This window comes from Lepisosteus platostomus, chromosome 2 (genome assembly GCF_059453375.1).
Source record: "Lepisosteus platostomus isolate fLepPlt1 chromosome 2, fLepPlt1.hap1, whole genome shotgun sequence".
Taxonomy (NCBI): Eukaryota; Metazoa; Chordata; class Actinopteri; order Semionotiformes; family Lepisosteidae; genus Lepisosteus; species Lepisosteus platostomus.
Window position 1 is genome coordinate 11,144,400 of NC_142612.1, and position 17,952 is coordinate 11,162,351.

The following is a 17,952-nucleotide window of genomic DNA, read 5'->3' on the forward strand; positions in this document are numbered from 1 at the left end:
GGCACCCACAGTGACAAACAAGCACACCAGGACCGATTTTCTCAGAATCCAATTAGCCTACCAGTATGTCTTTTGGATTGTGGGAGGAAACCGAAGAACACAGAGGAAGCCCATACCAAAATTTGGAGAACATTACAAACTTTACACAGATAGCTTCACAATAAACTGAACCTAGAGCTCCAGCTCTGAGTGGGAGCAAAGCTAAGCACTGTGCCACCATACTAAACCAAAAATTGATTATGTCAATCAATTTACTTGTACCAGGGGTCTGCAATCCAGGTTCTGGACTGCCACAATTTATTTAATTGGATCAACCAGTTGCTTAATGGCAAGGGATTAATATGCCTTCCAGATCTTTACTTATCATTAAGGTCTGCCTATAAAACATACATGACAGTGTACTGTTAATCTTTGCTTTATGATACTACTACTACTGTATGTTGTCAATATTAGTGAACTCAGAAGGTGAAATTTTATCTGAGCTATTTAAGTTGGATAAAGTCATGACCCAATAATAATCATCAACATTTCACCAGGCTGCCTCATGCAAATTGAGATGACAGTTTCGAAGCCAACCACGTTTTCTCTGCTTAGCTAACATAAAACGCCAGGGGACTGATTTAACACAAACACCTTTTTCTTTACAGCCACCTACTGACATATACTGGCAACCAATACGCAGTTCGCCATTGGTTGGTTGTTGGTTCACATTAAACGGCTTTGTCGAAGCAAAGTCCAAGGACCACGGGGAAAGCTATTGCGTATTGTTACAGCAATGAAATAATCTTTTTTCGTGTGTTCATCATGCACTAGTTTTTACATTGTTCCATAATTCATGTAGTGCTTTTTGTTGTCCGCTGAGCAAATGCAGTCCGTAAGGCCCGCCTTAGGGTGATGCTACTTTCAGGCAGGGCTAGAGGAAATGGGAGGACCAAAGCGACTGCTTATTACGTCAAAATGTGTCACAGAAAGGCAGGGCAAACTGAGGTTACTGCGGAGACGATCAGATAAGGAATTGAGAAGAATGGCTTTGAAATGAGCTAAAAAAAAGCGATTACTGTCACCCAGGAAGGAACATTTTCATGCCTCGTCAAAATGTAAGTATAGTTATATAATGTTTGATACGCATTTGTTTTGTGTCTGCCTAGAAAAGAAGCGGCTTTAAAATGTTGATGGCTTTGTGTTCTAAATCACATAAGAATATTTCAGGTTAGCGGGTTGCAGGCAGAGCGATGAACTACTGTATAAGCATGATGGTAACGACGATTAATTCTGATGTTTTCGGTGCTGAGAATGGTTGTTTGCCGTCTGCTGTCCAATCGAGAAAAGCACTGTGGTTTTGCCAATCATTACTTCGAAATGGGAAGAACATAGATGATCTCAACATTTGCTCACTAGAACGAGTGCTTTTAACTCTAAAGGTTAAAAAATAACGTTTCTTCTCAATTGACATTGTTACTTCGTACTATATCCTGCCTGACACTATTTTTGTTGATGCTAACCTTGTCGTACTTGTAGCAGATCTATTTGTTCGAAACAATGTCTTCGGTAGTTTCTGAATTATTGCTACATATTCTAGGGCTATGCAACGTTTTCAAAGCGCATCCAACGTTTAAACCATAACCCCCAGGAGATCGTGTGCACGGTCATTTAGATTCCCTTAACTGTCCCTCCTGAATCGGAGCAATTAATGCGTTAGCTTTGTGGTGTGCCAGAAATGCTATTGATATTCTGTACGTGTTCCAGTCACTTGCCAGTACAAAATGTATCGTAATTGCCATTTGTATTTTAAATCAATTAGCTTTACATAGAAGTGACAGTTTTTGTAGAGGACGATCATAACCTCATCACTACATTTATCACCTGTTGAGATGCAATTCAGTCAGGTATGAGTGTCTTTTCCACAGCTTTAACTGATGACCATGAGCTCAGTATAGAAATGTACAGTAGGTTAATATTTTGCTGAAAGCTTACACAAAATGAATAAATAAATCCTGCATAAATGTCTGAACAGCAGTTCAACAGCAGTGCTTATATAGGAAACTAGGAGTAACAAGAGCTCTATCATGAAATTTAGAGCATAGGTCCTGGAGAGCCCCAGTTAGTTTTATATTTAATCTCATATATTTTAAACCCCTGTACATTCTATATGATAGCGATCTATCAAAGAAGCCATTTGTTCAGTTAAGGAAACTTCTTGAGGATTAAAAAGGTTAAAAAAATGTTAAACAATATTCTGATTTTTGATCCAAATAATATTCAGTATTACTACATTTCGTTATAAATTGGTGACCTAATTCCTACCTACCAGAACGCTGAACTGGGGCTCCCCAGGGGCAGGGCTGGACACCCCAGATGTAGGCTTTTAAATTGAAGGCCATGGGAGACTGTTTTGGTAGTGGTGCAGACGTGAGGATGACAGAATGAGAGATGACTGGCTTCATATCTTTAAAATAAATGTTAAACTATCATAAGCTATGGGAGGGCAAATACAAGAACACACTTTTATTTTGCTTGCATATACAGTATACCTTTACAATTCCTAATTGTATGATGGCTAAACTGCAAGGGCTTAAATAGTGCATTATACATAAAACTGGCTTCATGACACATCTTAATAAGTGCTCAGGCCGTATGCTGTATACATTGTATACAGAGTATGATAAGATCACTTTATTAGTCATATACAATTTCTTGTATTAGGAATTTGCCTTTTCACATACCCCAACTTGCTCTCCATGAGAGACACAGGCAAGAAGAGAAGCCTGGGGTCAGAGCACAGGGTCAGGCATTTATACGGCACCCCTGGAGCAGTTGGGGTTAAGGGCCTTGCTCAGGGGCCCAACAGAGTAGGATTCCTCTGCCAGCCATGGGATACGAACCAGCAACCTTCCAGCCACAGGCGCAGATCCTTAGCCACAGAGCCACCACACCGCCCCAGAGTACTGCATATAGACTCTGCGCTGCACATCTGAGTACTGGCTCTCATTAAGCTGTTGTTCAGATCCAGACAACAGAGAAAAGAAGTATTCTTTCAGGTGTCAATGGTCACTAAAGAGTGTTTCATTGTGACATTCAGATATAGAGTTTTACTGGTCATTTGTTTACTTTCTGAGAGAAAGGTACTGTATATGAATGAGAACAATACAAGCTTTTATCAAGCATTTTTATTTTTTTCTTCTGGCTTTATCCACATCAGTGTCTCGTTTATGCGAGACGCGTTTCTGACATGTTTATGACAGTTTGTGTGCATGGGCAAGCATTGTGCTAAATGTACAGTGTGTTCAGCTCAACTGATACTTATGGAGAGTGGCATTTTTTTAACAATGGTCATTACTGGTGTCGCAAAGTAATGAAAATGAATGAATGAAGTGTTAATGACACCTACACGTTTCTTAACACTTAAACATATAAAACTAAAAATAGCAAATTAAGTTTCCACCTGAATAACTTGGAACACTGAAGACATTGTGGAGATTTGATCTAGGTATTTAAACTCTATAAGTAGGGGGTTTTTAACACACCCCACCAGACTGTTGAAGCTCATCCTAACTTGTTTTAAGGAGTGACTGTATGTGATCTTTAGACTAGGCACCAGCAATTAGACAAGACTGATAAACTGAATGTTCCTTGTTTGTAACTCTTCTTATGTCCATAAGGAGTCTTCTTTATGATATCCCTCTCAGTAAGAACTGCCGGACTCAAGTCCCATTGAAGTCAAATAATTTGTTTCTGGAGACATGACAGCCCTTGAAGATCTATGATTGAAAGCCCCCCAAAAACAATTTGTGTGTCAACCCAAAGCAGGTTTAGAACTTGGTATGGACGGAGAGCACTGCTATTTCTACTGCTTAGAAGATTCATGAGAAAAGGCTTCACGAGTCTCTTGGGCTTAAGTTTATTTTAAACAGGAAAGAAAATGTCTTTTCTTGAACATATCATTAGCATCATTTTTATACTTAGTATATATGTTTTCTCAGTGAGAAGTGGTTTCACTAGGCCTCAGAATTTGCTTTCAGTTTTGACTAACAAGCTGCACTGATTTTTGGGTAAATTTTTTCTGATTGTGGATAGATAGATAAATGATTGTTTGCATCATAACATTGTATGAAGAGGATTCCCATAATTTGTATGAAGATTAAATTGCCCTTTGAACAGTATTCCCAATAGTTCCATTTTTATTATCTAAAGATTTGCATAGTGATAAGCTGTGTAAAAGTGACCAATAGTTTCCAAGATTAAATTAGTGTCCAAGGGTAGAAAGATAGTTTTTACTCCATTTATGTTACCCTTACATCCATCTTTTTCCTAACCTTTTTAACCAATCCAGGGTAATAGGGGAACCAGAGACTACTTATTACAGCAAGCAGAGGGTACAAGGCGAGATACACCCTAGAGGGGATGCCAGTCCATAACAGGGCAGATGCACACATGCACACAATCGAACCAGGGCCAGTTCTGCTAGAAGCCTGTTAACCTACAAGTCCATGTGAACACAGGGAGAAAACACTACCTCCATGCAGAATGCACCCTAGGTCTAAAATTGAATCCGGGTCCCCATTGCTGCGAGGTAACAGTGCTAACCACCTCTACACTTTGCTGGGCATTCATGGTGGCATTTATGTTATTAGTCTCTTTGTCTGTGCTGAGGTTGACTACAGTAGCAGCGTAGTGCAGTTGATGTTTTTCTTGTCTGGCTGCAGGATGGCATGGAGTTCCATTAGGCTCAGTGCTGTAACAGTGTGCAGTATTTGCTGTAGTGCCAACGTCACAACATGTCTCTTGCTGGGTCCAGGTTAGACTGCATTTTTAAGGCAAAAGGTCCAAAATTAAACAACACTGTGTAAATTATACAGGATTTTTATTGTGATAAAAACCAAATTTCCTAAGTGCCTAGTTAATCCTCCTTTAAAAGGCAAACAGAGAATTCGTTTTATGATCTCCCTGTGGATCAAAAGCCATCTATAAGAACACCTCAGGCAAGATTGAAAGCAAGGTACAAAGTAGTAAGTAGGTTGCATCAGAGCACAGAGGGACCAGCCTAAAAGCTTCAATCCTCTCTATGTTTGAACATTTCAATTTACTTGATTAGAAACTGAATATGTCAGTGCTTTGCCCCCTAATGCTTTGTTTGGTGTGATACCTAATGGCAGAGGCAGCAGCAGGAATATAGATTAGACAAATTGAAAAACAAATGACATACAATATCATATTAATGTGCACAATCAAATTAATGGTCTTTTAGAAGGCTTGGAGAGGTGCTACATTTCTCAGTCTGCAGTTATGTTAAGGCTTAGATGCAAAGGTTATTTAGTTTTTACCTTAAGTAGTCCTCTTGCACAGAGCTCAACAAACTGTTTGGCAAGTAAAGAGACTGATGCAACTTCTGATGAGCTGTTCAGTTTCTTACCAGTAGAGACTGGGAAAGTGTAAAGACTGGTGTGAATGTAGAAGGAGCAAACTATTGACTAATCCTAGAGGAAACTTGGTTTTCACATCTGAGTACACAAAAGATTTTGCATGTTCCTTACAAGTGTGTTTTATATGTTCTGACGATAAAAAAGCAAAATCATTTATATATTGTAGATATGACATTTCTCAGTTTTCCTGCACTGAAATTCACAAACTTTGCATGTTTTGTTTCACTTGCCCATTTTTAAAATAGGCTTATACAGTATACTTATGTCAGGAGAATAGAATTGTTTTTCAGTTCACGGCTGAATGAAGACATTTTTATTGTTATGTTTTGTAATAAAAGTTGAAAATGAATAAACCCCAAAGCTTGTTTTTTATGTTAAGGTGCCATAAATAAAATACTTAAATATTACATATGAGCTTGTGTTTGGAGCTTAGACAACAAAAGGATTTTTCTTCCAGATAGCTAAGATAGCTAGAAAATAAAATCATGTTGTGCTCTTTCTGAGTATATTGTGATAAATGTCAAAACCATTCAACAAATTGAGGAGAATTCAGGCCCTAACAAATCATATGTCCTGCTACTTTTCTACTTGAGAGGTTTTGAGGCATTTACTGTAAAAGAAGAAAAAAAACATGAAAGTTCACTGAAAAATGTACTGTTAGCACTAGTTTAAATGGTAGATAAGAGACAGGCTGTTTTAGTAGGCCTTTGTGTGTTTTACTGTACTAGCATGCTGGGTGGATTCTGCTTGGCAATTTCGGACTTTCATTAGATGTGTATTTTGTTTTTACTGGTACAGTCTCACATTTATGCTTTATTTGAAAATGTATGTTTTGTTTTTAAAAAAATAGATATTATATTTTATTATCTCTGGTACCCAAGATATGTAGATGTATCTCAATAATATGTATTTCTCTATCTGCTTAGTAACAATGTATTAGGCTAAATGTTGTAATAACCTTCAGCATATAGGTCTCCTAAAAATGCCAACATTGTTTTAGGCTAAATTAAATCCATAAATTATCTATGTGATTTTTAAATTGGATTTCTTATTCAAGAAAATAACTCTGTTCAAGACTTTTATGGGTAGCCGGCTCCTGAACAGACCCCTTTACCGCCATGTCTCTCTGCTCATCGGACTGTGGCCTTCTTTCAGTCAGCACAAGGCACTGGGAGACCGTTCCTGCTCTTCTGTTGCTCCAGTGGAATGATATCCCAGCCAAATCCAGTTTCAAACTCACTTCTAGCTTTAAATGCTGTCTAATTTACTGTTTTGATTTGTGTATATCTATTTTGATTCTACATTCTACAGCATTTTGAGATGAACCTTGAAAGGTGCAGTATAAAATACATGTTATCTATCCATCCATTTTCTAGTCTGCTTACCCAGTATAGGGTTGTATGAGGGAGCTGGAGCCTAACCAGGCAAGCAGCAGGTGTAAGGCGGGGTACACCTTGGAAAGGACTCCAGTCCGACATGGGACACACACCCACTCACACCCACTCACATCAGGGCCAATTTTCTCAGAAGCCGTATGGTTAAGTTATAACCTTCCATCTGTTAGTGCTTATTTATACAAACTAGGTAGAGAGACTCTAGGTACACATGTATGTATCCGGACCTGCACCTTGTAAAAACTAATGTGGGTGAAACTGCTGTAATATGAGAGCCTTCTTTCCATTCCTTAATGTCTTAATGTTCTTTCAACACAGTGCTGTTGGACTTTAAATGTACAGTATAAACCGAAAAAAGACAACTTTAACCTGTTCTCCTGTGCCCCCCTAACTGGCCTTGACTCTCCTATGACTATTCAAGGACAGAATGTGTCAGGTGAAGGTGGAAATAAAACAAAATGCACATGGAGTGATGTTGTCCACTGATTTTGTTTAGAGCAAAGCGGGGTGTTGTGTAGGAGGCTGGGTCCGAACTGACTCAGCATGCTCTCCCACTCCTGCGCGTGGAAAATGATGTTCCTGACAAGAGGCTCTTGCTTCTGCTGTGCTCATCTCGGTGTTTATCACGAGCCACTTGAATAGATGACCTTCTTCCTTTCAAAACACAGCACATCTGTACTTGCATATTGTATCTGCAATAAATAACTAATATTGAGGTGTTTTTTTTAATAGTCATTTTTTTCAAGCAGTAATTGCTGTACAGTGATCTGATCTGATGAAATGCAAACCAGAGACCCACACTCTTCCAATCACCTCAAGGGTGATTTTGAGCAACTTATTTCCACACTTAGCTTGAAAGTGGTATACATCAACTTGGATGTCTTGGGTTTTACAGAGCACGTGACGGCATATTGTTCAGTTAGTTCACTTATACCCCAAGCTCACATTTCAGAAAATCTGCAGATTTTTTCAGACTGTTACTGATATTGAATTTGATTTTCCTTATTATCTTGAATGAGTCAACGTTCCTAAGTATGACTCACTCACTGGTGGGCTATTATGTTTTCCTTATATTGCTGTAATTGTGGGTATTAAAACTTAGCTTATTTCAATTCTTAACACGAATAGCAGTGCAGACTGGCAGGCACGTGGTTGCACTCCCTTAGCTTGATGTTGTATAACAGAGCTAAATTATTAACAGGGAAGATTATAATCTATTTAGATAGCCAAGGTTGAATTTGTGGTTTAACCTGGCAAAATCGAGAAAGAAAAGCATATTGAGATTGTTCAGAGGTGTAGTTTGTAATTATTTTGTTTGTCTTTCTAGCTCTTTCTTTTTGTTTAAAGCTTTACTTGTCACATGCAGTAACAACAAGAAACACGGTTCTCTCATGCTGTTTATGCTAGTTTATCTTTATGAAGAACTATTACTGCATACCTGTACCTTCTGAAAAGATTGCTGAATGGGTTTCACCGGGAACACCAGGAAGTGAAGATGGGAAGCAAGCTGTTATTTCGCAAGGTTGAAGCAAAAAAAAAAATTAAAATGTGAATGCAATATAATGAGGGGAAGTGTGGTGTTTCACAGTGTTTTACGACTGATTTTTGCTTTCTCCTGTGGATCTTTCAGCTCTGCAACAGTATTATGTTTCCTCCTTCCACTTCCTGGCAGTGAAGCCTGGAAAGTGTATGTCAGCTCTTCTGATGAGGTTGGTGCAACCTATAGTGATCTGAAAATGTACAATTTCCAGTGCAGCTTTGGGGTCAAAGCACTGGGATCCTGGTTGTCACATTATCAGTATATGGTATTTACTGACAGATAATGATGGTAGCCAGTGGTATCCAGCCAAAGGGTGAGTGATTTATCTCCTTTAACTTAGTTATGGCTTGTTATGTGACAATGTAGCCTGATGTTTATTTTGTGTGCAGTGTTTCTCTGCACATAACATGGGTTTTTGTGCATTATGACAAAGCTTTTGCTCTTTGCTTAGTTCATTTGGGATCCTTTTCGATGTGGATAGGATTTTGTTTTAAACTTCAGTCTGCCATTATAGAATATCTTTTTGCAGTTCTTGTACGTTGTCAGCAGGAAGCAGGTACCAATCTTCAGTTTGTGCAATCCCTTCTTGAATATTCTAGTGTAAGACGTTATAACCAAGTTATTGGTTCACATTAGTTCTGCCTGTACTATAATGTCCATGTGCATGCCAAACTATACTGTACTTTTTTTGAGGATTTCCATATCTGGAGTCTTGTCTCATGACTAAATCTTCCTTTTGAAGGGAGCGTAGGTGGAAGTATCATGTATTTTGATCTGGCAACTGTAAATGTGGTACATCTTACCAAAAACAGGATTACATCCAAGTACATGCATGCAACACAAATAAAGTATAATATTAGGATTAATAATCAAATTGATCTTAGTATTTAGAAGTTCGCTATCTACTCCGAAGTGATAACTCTACTAAATGCCTGGAGCATATAATAAAAAAACACAAAATGACTAATGTTCTCTGTATGTAGCCGAAGAGGCTTAACAGGACTTCAGAATGAATGCATCTGTACCTGTAAGTTAAATCTTGAATTTAAAGCCACGACACACATAGTGATATTACTACCCATGAATGCTAATAGGATTTTGAAACAAGTTAGCAATATAGTGGTAGAGAAGCATGGATCAGTGTTATACAAAAATGTCAAAATTGCAGGTCATAAGGAAATACAACAAGCATCACGCCATCCAGGCACCACCCAGATCATTACACTTTTCCGTGCTTCACCCAAGCAAGCAGGAAACTGGCTAGAAATGCACTTATTGTGAAGCCAATGGTAACTTCACTGAAAGGTTTGCAAAGTTCTTTATCTGAGATAGGAGTTGGTATTTATACGTCAACAATATTCTGATCCATACATGATGGTGGCATTAGTGAAATTTGTAACAAAGCATGCAAATAACACTGCAGGTGTAGCAGAAGGTTTTGTGTTTAGACGGGACAAAAAATGTTTTTTTTCTGAATGGAAAGCGTTGTGTTTGGTGAACTGAATGGCCGTCTCCCATTTGGAACCTTTCTTTTGTTCTTATAAATGCGTTAACAATCTGGATCAAAGAGACAGTCTAACGATTTTACAAAACAAGTTGTATTTGCTGAGTAATGGATCTGTTGCTTTGGTGAACAGCTGGCTTTTTTAACGTAAATCCCATGCATCACAAATGCCTTCCACCAAAATCTGTTTGGCACCAATTAAAGTAAATTGCTACTTGCTAGTCAGTTAATCATCAACCTGAAGCAGGACAGATTGAACTCGATGTCTGTGTTTTAAATAGCACCTCGAGTAATCATGAGATAATTTATAGATAATGATGAGATATGCCAGCAGCCATATCGCTCTGCAACTCACAACAGGCAACCCACTGAAGCTAAGCAGGTGTGAGCCTGGTCAGTACCTGGATGAGAGACCTCCTGGGAAAAACTAAGGTTGCTGCTGGAAGAGGTGTTAGTGGGGTCAACAGGGGGCGCTCACCCTGTGGTCCATGTGGGTCCTAATGCCCCAGTATAGTGATGGGGACACTATACTGTAAACAGGCGCCATCCTTCGGATGAGACGTAAAACCGAGGTCCTGACTCTCTGTGGTCATTTAAAATCCCAGGGCGTTTCTCGAAAAGAGTAGGGGTGTAACCCGGGTGTCCTGGCCAAATTTCCCATTGGCCCTTACCAATCATGGCCTCCTAATAATCCCCCTCTATGAATTGGCTTCATAACTCTGCTCTCTTCCCCACTAATAGCTGGTGTGTGGTGAGCGTTCTGGCTGCCGTCTAGGTGGTGGAGGAAGAGGGTCCCCATTACCTGTAAAGCACTTTGAGTGGAGTGTCCAGAAAAGCGCTATATAAGTGTAAGCAATTATTATTATTATTAATTTAAGTGAATGCCTTCAAATACCCGTAGCGAAAATTAAACATTATTTCCCCCCTATAATTCAAATTATGATGTTGTAGTTTACCGTGTAGTTATTTTTACGTTCTTAATAGGCCACATTTTCTTTGCTTTTTGCATCTTGTTTATATTAGTTATTAAATGAAGCACTATTGTACCGTAGTGAAGTTTATTACAGCACAGTAATAACAGACAAGTAAATTAAGTGTACTCGCTCCTTTTACACTGAACCAACTTAACCTCCTGCTTTAGCGGATTTCTAAATTCTTCTTCTCATTTCCTTTGTTATCCTTTTCTGCAAGACACGAGTAAAGTGAAACTTACTTTTAGGGGACTACGGAGATTTTTTGTTGTTGTTGTTGTTTGTTCTGTTTCTTTTTTTCACATTGTAACACTTCCCTTCAGGCATTGCTCTCTTAACAAGTCTGCACACAAGGTACATGTACAGTTTTTGTGCCAAAAAATGACTAAAGCATAACTCATAACCCATGATGCAATTTACATCAACGTAACCTCTTTGTTAAACAATCTTTGCATTTACTACAGAGTCCAGTGAAGCAGATCCACGAGGTAAAGATGAATAAGGGGTGCCTGTATTTAGTCTCCTACTGTTAAGCCCGTAGATAGGTCATTTTGGTCAACGAACGAGGATATAGTGCTCACAGATTGTTTTGCGTGAATAGGCGAAATCCCGGATGCAGAACTAGTGAATATAGAGGTTTTACTGTACATTTGTTGTAAATATTCTGATTGATTTATTATTTTGTTGTCTGTAGATAGATGTTTCCCTACATTTCAACAGACCTAGGTGATTCTTCTCGTGAGATGAATATATCTTATATTAACACCTTGCTTCATACAAAATACGGAAGACAATATGGGAAAAGACGGCAAGATGGAACATGTTTCTGTTGTTCCCAGGTAATTTAGATTCTGAATAATATATATATACAGTATATATAATTATGTTAGCTGTTCTGTTTCTCACTCTTTTACATACACTAGGTGGGCATCTTTGCACGCGCCCTTTTTTTTTCATCATGGTTCCTTTGGCTCAAACTAGGACCCAGTTGTCACGATATTCATAACTGTAACTTAATATTGACACATTGTCATGTGTTGCTTTATCAGGAGCGTTTTTCCCAATTAAGCAGACTGCGAATATTGTTAGAAAAAAGTGGCTGAATTAATATCAGAATATATTTTAATGTGAGCTCAGGTTAACAAAGGCCTTTTTTGTAGTAGAGTACATGTCTATGTCCGAGGTTTGCACCTCCTGTCCAGCTCTGGACATAAGATGTGCACTTGAGGAATTTGTATTCTGGTTATGCGGAAACTACATATGACTGATTATGTCAAGGCAGAGAACATTATCTCATTTGTCCACCCTATTGTAGTTATCTTGTGGTTGCACACTTCATTAAGAGTGCACAAGCTAAAAATATTTTTTTACAGATGTACTCTCGCAAGCTTGTCTGGCTTGTACATAGATACTTTCTTATTGTCCTTGGAGATTATTAAACGATGCTCTTCGACAATGGATGAGGGTAAAATCTTTACACCTATTTCAAATCTGAAGAATATTATTGTGGTACTGAAAGGGATAAATTGGATTGGGTAGGAACCTGTTTTTGGTTGGCATGAGTCCTATCAAAATTTATTTATTGACAAAACAGCCTCTGAGGCACACACGTTACTCATGGTCTTCAACACATATAGAAACATATAGTTTCTTGTCATTACCGTTGTTCTTTTCTAATAATAAAACAACTCTTCAAATTTTTGAAGCTGCCGTTAATGCCCAGACAGCTTAGCGATTTTTTGTTCGGAATATGTGAACTGAATTGGCCTGCTCTGCGTCCATGCTTAAGCATAATCTCTACATCAGGTCTAAGACTGAACTTGTTGCAGTATATATTAGAGTTCGAATATTATTTTTAAATAGAACATTACTCTCTATTGGGGAAAAAAGCTGCTGAGGTTCTTAAGCTTTCTCTGTAGAGAAAGGTATAAGGTATAACATTTTACTGTCTGAATTGCTGTAGGAATGAGTTGGTGGCCCTTGTTAGTCCTGTCCTAGTGGGAGTGTCCTGCAGGTCACCATAACCTTTATATGCCAATACAAACCTACTGTGACAGTACAGTACAGGTTTCTTTTACTTGATTTGCTAACTCTTGAAAGACAGACCTTTGAGGGAAAGTCTTTTCAATGGTTAAAGCTAGCATTGGTTGAGTGACATTTCCTCATATACAGTGCTTATCTTCTGAGCTCAGTCATATATTCAGTACCTTTGGATTTCCAGTAATTTAAGTGACTTGCGAATGTCATGAGGCTTTATTTTCAGGACAGTCTGTCAAAGCTCTTGATTTGTTATTTTTTTCTTTGAAAAAGGGTATTAAAAGTTCTGCAGTTGAAATATCTACATGGGCCCTAACTACCATCTGTGGCAGTTGCTCAGTTGGATCTTAAGCTTTCTATAGAGGATATTCTTTGGCTTCTTTGCCTAGATGTAAGGAATCAGTTGGTGGTTTAAATATTACTTCATCGCTCTCCAGAAGGATAAGCAGGCAAGTGATGAGACTGATTTTAAAGAAAAAGTGAAGATCCCCCCCCCCCCACACACGCACACATCTCTTGGCCTGAGACGCGTCTTCAAGCCATGTTGCTGAGCTCCCCAGCTGCCTGTAGTAAAGCAGGACTCCTCCCCCTGTATCTGTGACTCGCAGCTCTTAGTCACAACAAGCCGAGCCTGCAGTCACAGCAGCCTGCTCGACTGGAGCAGGATCCGCTTCATATTGATTATCTGTTGCTGATGCTGCGGCGGAGAAGAAAAGCAGCCAGATGCTTTTGTGAGGATGTAGGGCTGTGACCCCTCTGGCTCTCGTGACCGCATGAAAGGATGCTTCACTGCACAAGGACATGAGGTAAGAATCATTTAAAGGAGGGTAGTCATAATGCATCACGCTAGCAGAAGAGGAGCAGCTCTCGTGGTGGAGCCCTGTCAGTAAAGTCGGAGAATTCAGTTGTAATGTGGTGCCCCTGCTCGGCTGTGCTTCTTGTTTTTGAATATTCTATCATGGATTGCTTCTCAGACGTGAGTAGAGAAGAGGCCGATGCAGAGGGAGAAAGACGTGAAGATGCTGTGTGAGTGGAGTGAGGTGTGTGATGCATTATGTAACGCAATACAAGGCAGCCATGTTAGGAGGTCTTTAGAGGTCTTCATAGGAATGAACAGATCTCAGCCCAGGTATATGAAGAGCTCTCAGCATCTTTGTCCTTGGCAAATACTGTTGCACATATGTTGCAGAACACTGCAGCACTTCGGGCCTGATGAATGGTTTAAACCTGTGGTGGTCTTAATGCTTAAACACGTAAATGCTATACTGTAGATTGTAAAACCTTTTTCTTCTGGCCCATTTTCTTTAATGTGTAAGCCAGGTTTTTTTTCTAAAGCCACCCATGTAACTCTTAAAATGTATCTTTGCAGTTTTATTTTAAATGGCATTATAGCAGAGAATTGATCATCTTTAAAGTGGCACCTGTTTCTTTAATTCATTGTGGCAAGAAAGGTACTTCAATAGTTTTGGTGACAGGGAAAAATCCCTTCACTTTATAATGTGGTACGACTAGCACCATGGAATAATATTTTTCTCCAGTGTTCAGTTTAGTTACTGTGTGCAATACCTTAATTTATTTTTCTCATTGTCATGTTGTATGTATCTGGAACATTTTAGAAAAGTGCTATTCAACAGAAGATGAGGTAAGACATAATACAGTGAGTAATAATCTAGACCGGAATGAGTAAAGAATACAAGTGCAAGGCATTTTGTAATTCTCAAAGATGCTTGCGTGGTGTTAGTTTGTGGTTTGGAAAAAAACTGGTTTCATTTAGATAGGTACGTAACACCCGCCAGAGGTTGTATTTTTATTCCATGTTGTCTGACCCTTAAAATTTGAATTTAAGCAAAGTTGAATATTTGCCTTTCACCCTTGGGTACATAGGAGAACCCCTTATTAAAGATGTTCTTAAAATCACTGCCAAGGAGGCAGATCACCAAAAACCCAGCAGTGACGTGCCTCAGTCCAAGATTGATTTACTGGTGGTATCCATGTGCTACCACACTGCAACATGCCCGTCTGATAATAAGGCTGGAAAATGGAGCTTTCCTGGAAAAGTTGTTTGCGACTTGCTATTGGCAAGCTATTTAAGCAGCTAATTGGGGTTTTGACAGCACAATATGCACAAATTGAAATCAGATTTGAATCTGTTTCTCTTTCAGTCATTCATAGTAGTTTTATCTTCACAGCCCAAACGCAGATGATGTGCTTTATGCATTTCCTTCCTTTTTTACAGTCTAGTTTGAGGTGACCGGGGTGGTTGAGTGTGGAATATGTAATGCATTTTACTTTGTGTATGTCATGAGTGAGATGGACCTTGTTAGCAATATGTGCTGATAGAGCTTCCAAAATGTTTGAAAGTAATTGGCAGTGCCTTTTAGGTTACAGCTAGATCAATTTAATTATAAATTACTTTGAGGGCTGTAAGTAAATTTGACAGTATTGCACTTAATAAAATAGGACTTTTCTACCCTCACTAAAATATTTATCCTGTTTACATGCTTTAATTTCAGTGTGATAGAATCACATCCATTAAATTTTGTTTAGTTTTACCCCAGTAAATGCATGCAGTCTCTGATTGTGTTGTTAGTGGGCATACATTACACCTGATACAAATGGCTATAGCCTCACTCTCAGGTACCTGAAAGCTTGCAAAACTCCCACATTAAAGTCAGCATGAGAGGCCAGGCTTAAAAGAGAGTTGTGTTAAATTAATTCGGTCTACACTGAACATGCAACTCATATAGAATTTCTGTACACATCTCAAATGGTATTTTGTGGACATGAAATACATGGTAAAAAACAGCATTGTTTACAAAATTACAGTGTACTCTGAATTCCAAGTAACAAACTTTAAAAAAGCATCTTTCATGTGAAATCAAACATTTAATTTGGCCTGGAATTAGTTAGTGTGTTTTTAGAAATTCTGTAGCCTACTGTACATCTTTAAGAAAATGAAGTTCCTGTTTCTTGTTGCAACTTCTTTATAATTACAACTGGTTTAATTACAGTATGTTGTGTCCCAGCACTCAGGTTTTAGATTATTTAATATTTAGCTTCATAAATGAAAAAATGGATGAATGAAGAAGAAAGTAGTTTTTGATTAATGTTAAAAACAGAGAAGCCTATGAAAATCCAGGGGAGTGTAAGAAATTTATTTATGGTAGAACAGGGGAAGATATCCAAGAATGTGGATATCTTTCTAAATGTTATGCTTATAAAGTCTTATTTTGTCCCTCATGCATTTTTGGATTTAGAAAAAGAGGATGTAACTATTTTTCCTTGGTGGATCATTCAGGATTATTTGCCATTTTATTTTTGGCTAAGATTCTGGAAACAACTATAAAACTATATTTGGCAACACTAGTTTAAATTAAGCTCTTCGGCTTTGTTATTGTTGTGTTGTACATTAAGATCCAGGGTAATTTATTATTCAAATTACTCTTGGTCTTTCTACTGCAATACTTTAATTTCAGTGTCTCTTTACTCACTGGTTCCTCTTTTTAGTTTCTCATGCATTTTCTAACAGCTACAGGCCTACGTTTTTAAACCATAAAAAAGTTACTGTGTATGAAAACTCTTTCTGAACTTGAAATCCATTTCAGCCAGAATCAACAAGCTTATTATTTCAATCATTTTGTTTTAATTTCCAGGCTACACTTCTTAGTCCTTCTTAGGGCTTCAAGGATAAGCCAAATCTTTCATGCGTTTCAATAATATTTTGAAAGGTTCCTTTTGTAACGTTTTCTGTTATTTTAGCTCCGTTTTCTATTCTTGGAGTGGTGAAATTTTACAACATGTAGTGTGAGAAGCCTGGTATCGCTACCCTTTTTTTTCATTTGGAACCAAATACTGATCAGTTTCTAAAACTAGCCAGGTTTTCCATCCAGAGTATATCCTGCTTTGCTCCCCTTGCTTGCTGAGTTAGGCTGAAGCTTCCCCCACAACCCTGAATTGGAGAAAGTGTTTAGAAAATAGATGGATGGTTAATGGTTAACTCGGAGATTAATGCATATAGAGCTATTAATAAACATTCTTAACATAGAATATGAAGGGAGAAGTTAACTCAAAGAAAAGCATGTTGCATCGAGAAGTCCGTATTTCTCTGTAGCAGTGGATATAAAGCTGGAATATTTCATGTGTACATGCTAGTTGTTGCCAAAGAGCAATAGCAGTAGCTGAAGGAAATTTATTGTTGGTTATATATTGGTGCTATTAAATTGTATTTCATAGTTGTTGAGCTTACTTTTTTTGTCAAATGAGATACATTTTAAGCTTAAGACCAACATACCAATAATCAAAATTTCTTAGAACAAATGTATTATTATTATTATTTACATGTAAATAAATATTTTTTCCAGAGGTCTAGAAAATCACTGTATTTCACTTGGTTGCCTAAGAGGACTGGATTGTCACAATAAGAAAACTCTTGCATGATGATATCGATTTTACTCGGTACAGTAGTTAAGAAGATAGGTTATGTCAAATTTGCAAACTGTTGAAAATTGGTACAGTGTAGCTAAGTTCATGGCATGAAGGGAGCTTGTCTTTTTCAATCCATTCTGTCACTTTGCAGCCAGGAAAAATACTTTTCTATTTTCTGTGCTTTTGTAACACCTGAAGCACTTGTAATGTGTTTTGCTGACATCTTCAATATCAAGACCTCAAGGGAAGAGCCTTTGTTGTAGCATATATTGTTGTGAAAATGGGTTCTTACAGTGGGAGAACAGGTAATTAAATACATGCTTTGTTGTAACAAAAATTCGTAGAAAAAGTTACAATATTTTATCCGTTTCTCAAGTTGTTGAAAAATATGGTTTTCAACACGTCAAAGATTTACATAGTATACTATAATTACAACTATGATATTTTAAATTAAGGTCCTTATAAGGTAAATATTCCATACTTGGAGGTTAATGAGTAGTCTACATTAGGCTAAACTGGCATCTAATGATAATGCAATGGGTGCTAATTGAGGGTGGCATATTGTTAAATAAATCCCAAAAAATTGAAAAATACTATTTATAAATAATGTAAGCAGTGCCTAGTATTTTGAAAATATTCTTGCCCACAAGAACAAATGAGT

General features: G+C 37.9%; 1 protein-coding gene across 18 annotated transcripts in view; it reads left to right on the forward strand.

Annotated features, from left to right (window-relative positions):
- Positions 1-908: 908 nt before the first annotated feature.
- inpp4aa (inositol polyphosphate-4-phosphatase type I Aa) overlaps positions 909-17,952 on the forward strand; it is a 74,900-nt gene continuing 57,856 nt past the window's right edge. For 3 of the 18 annotated variants that reach the window (XM_088597607.1, XM_088597628.1, XM_088597643.1), the window contains exon 1: positions 909-1,097. The gene's annotated coding sequence lies outside the window, so the exon portion shown is untranslated. Of the gene's footprint in view, positions 1,098-11,646; positions 11,669-13,470; positions 13,673-13,732; positions 13,907-17,952 lie in introns of those variants that run through there. The other 15 variants (XM_088597677.1, XM_088597634.1, XM_088597660.1 and 12 more) reach the window with 12 other exon arrangements.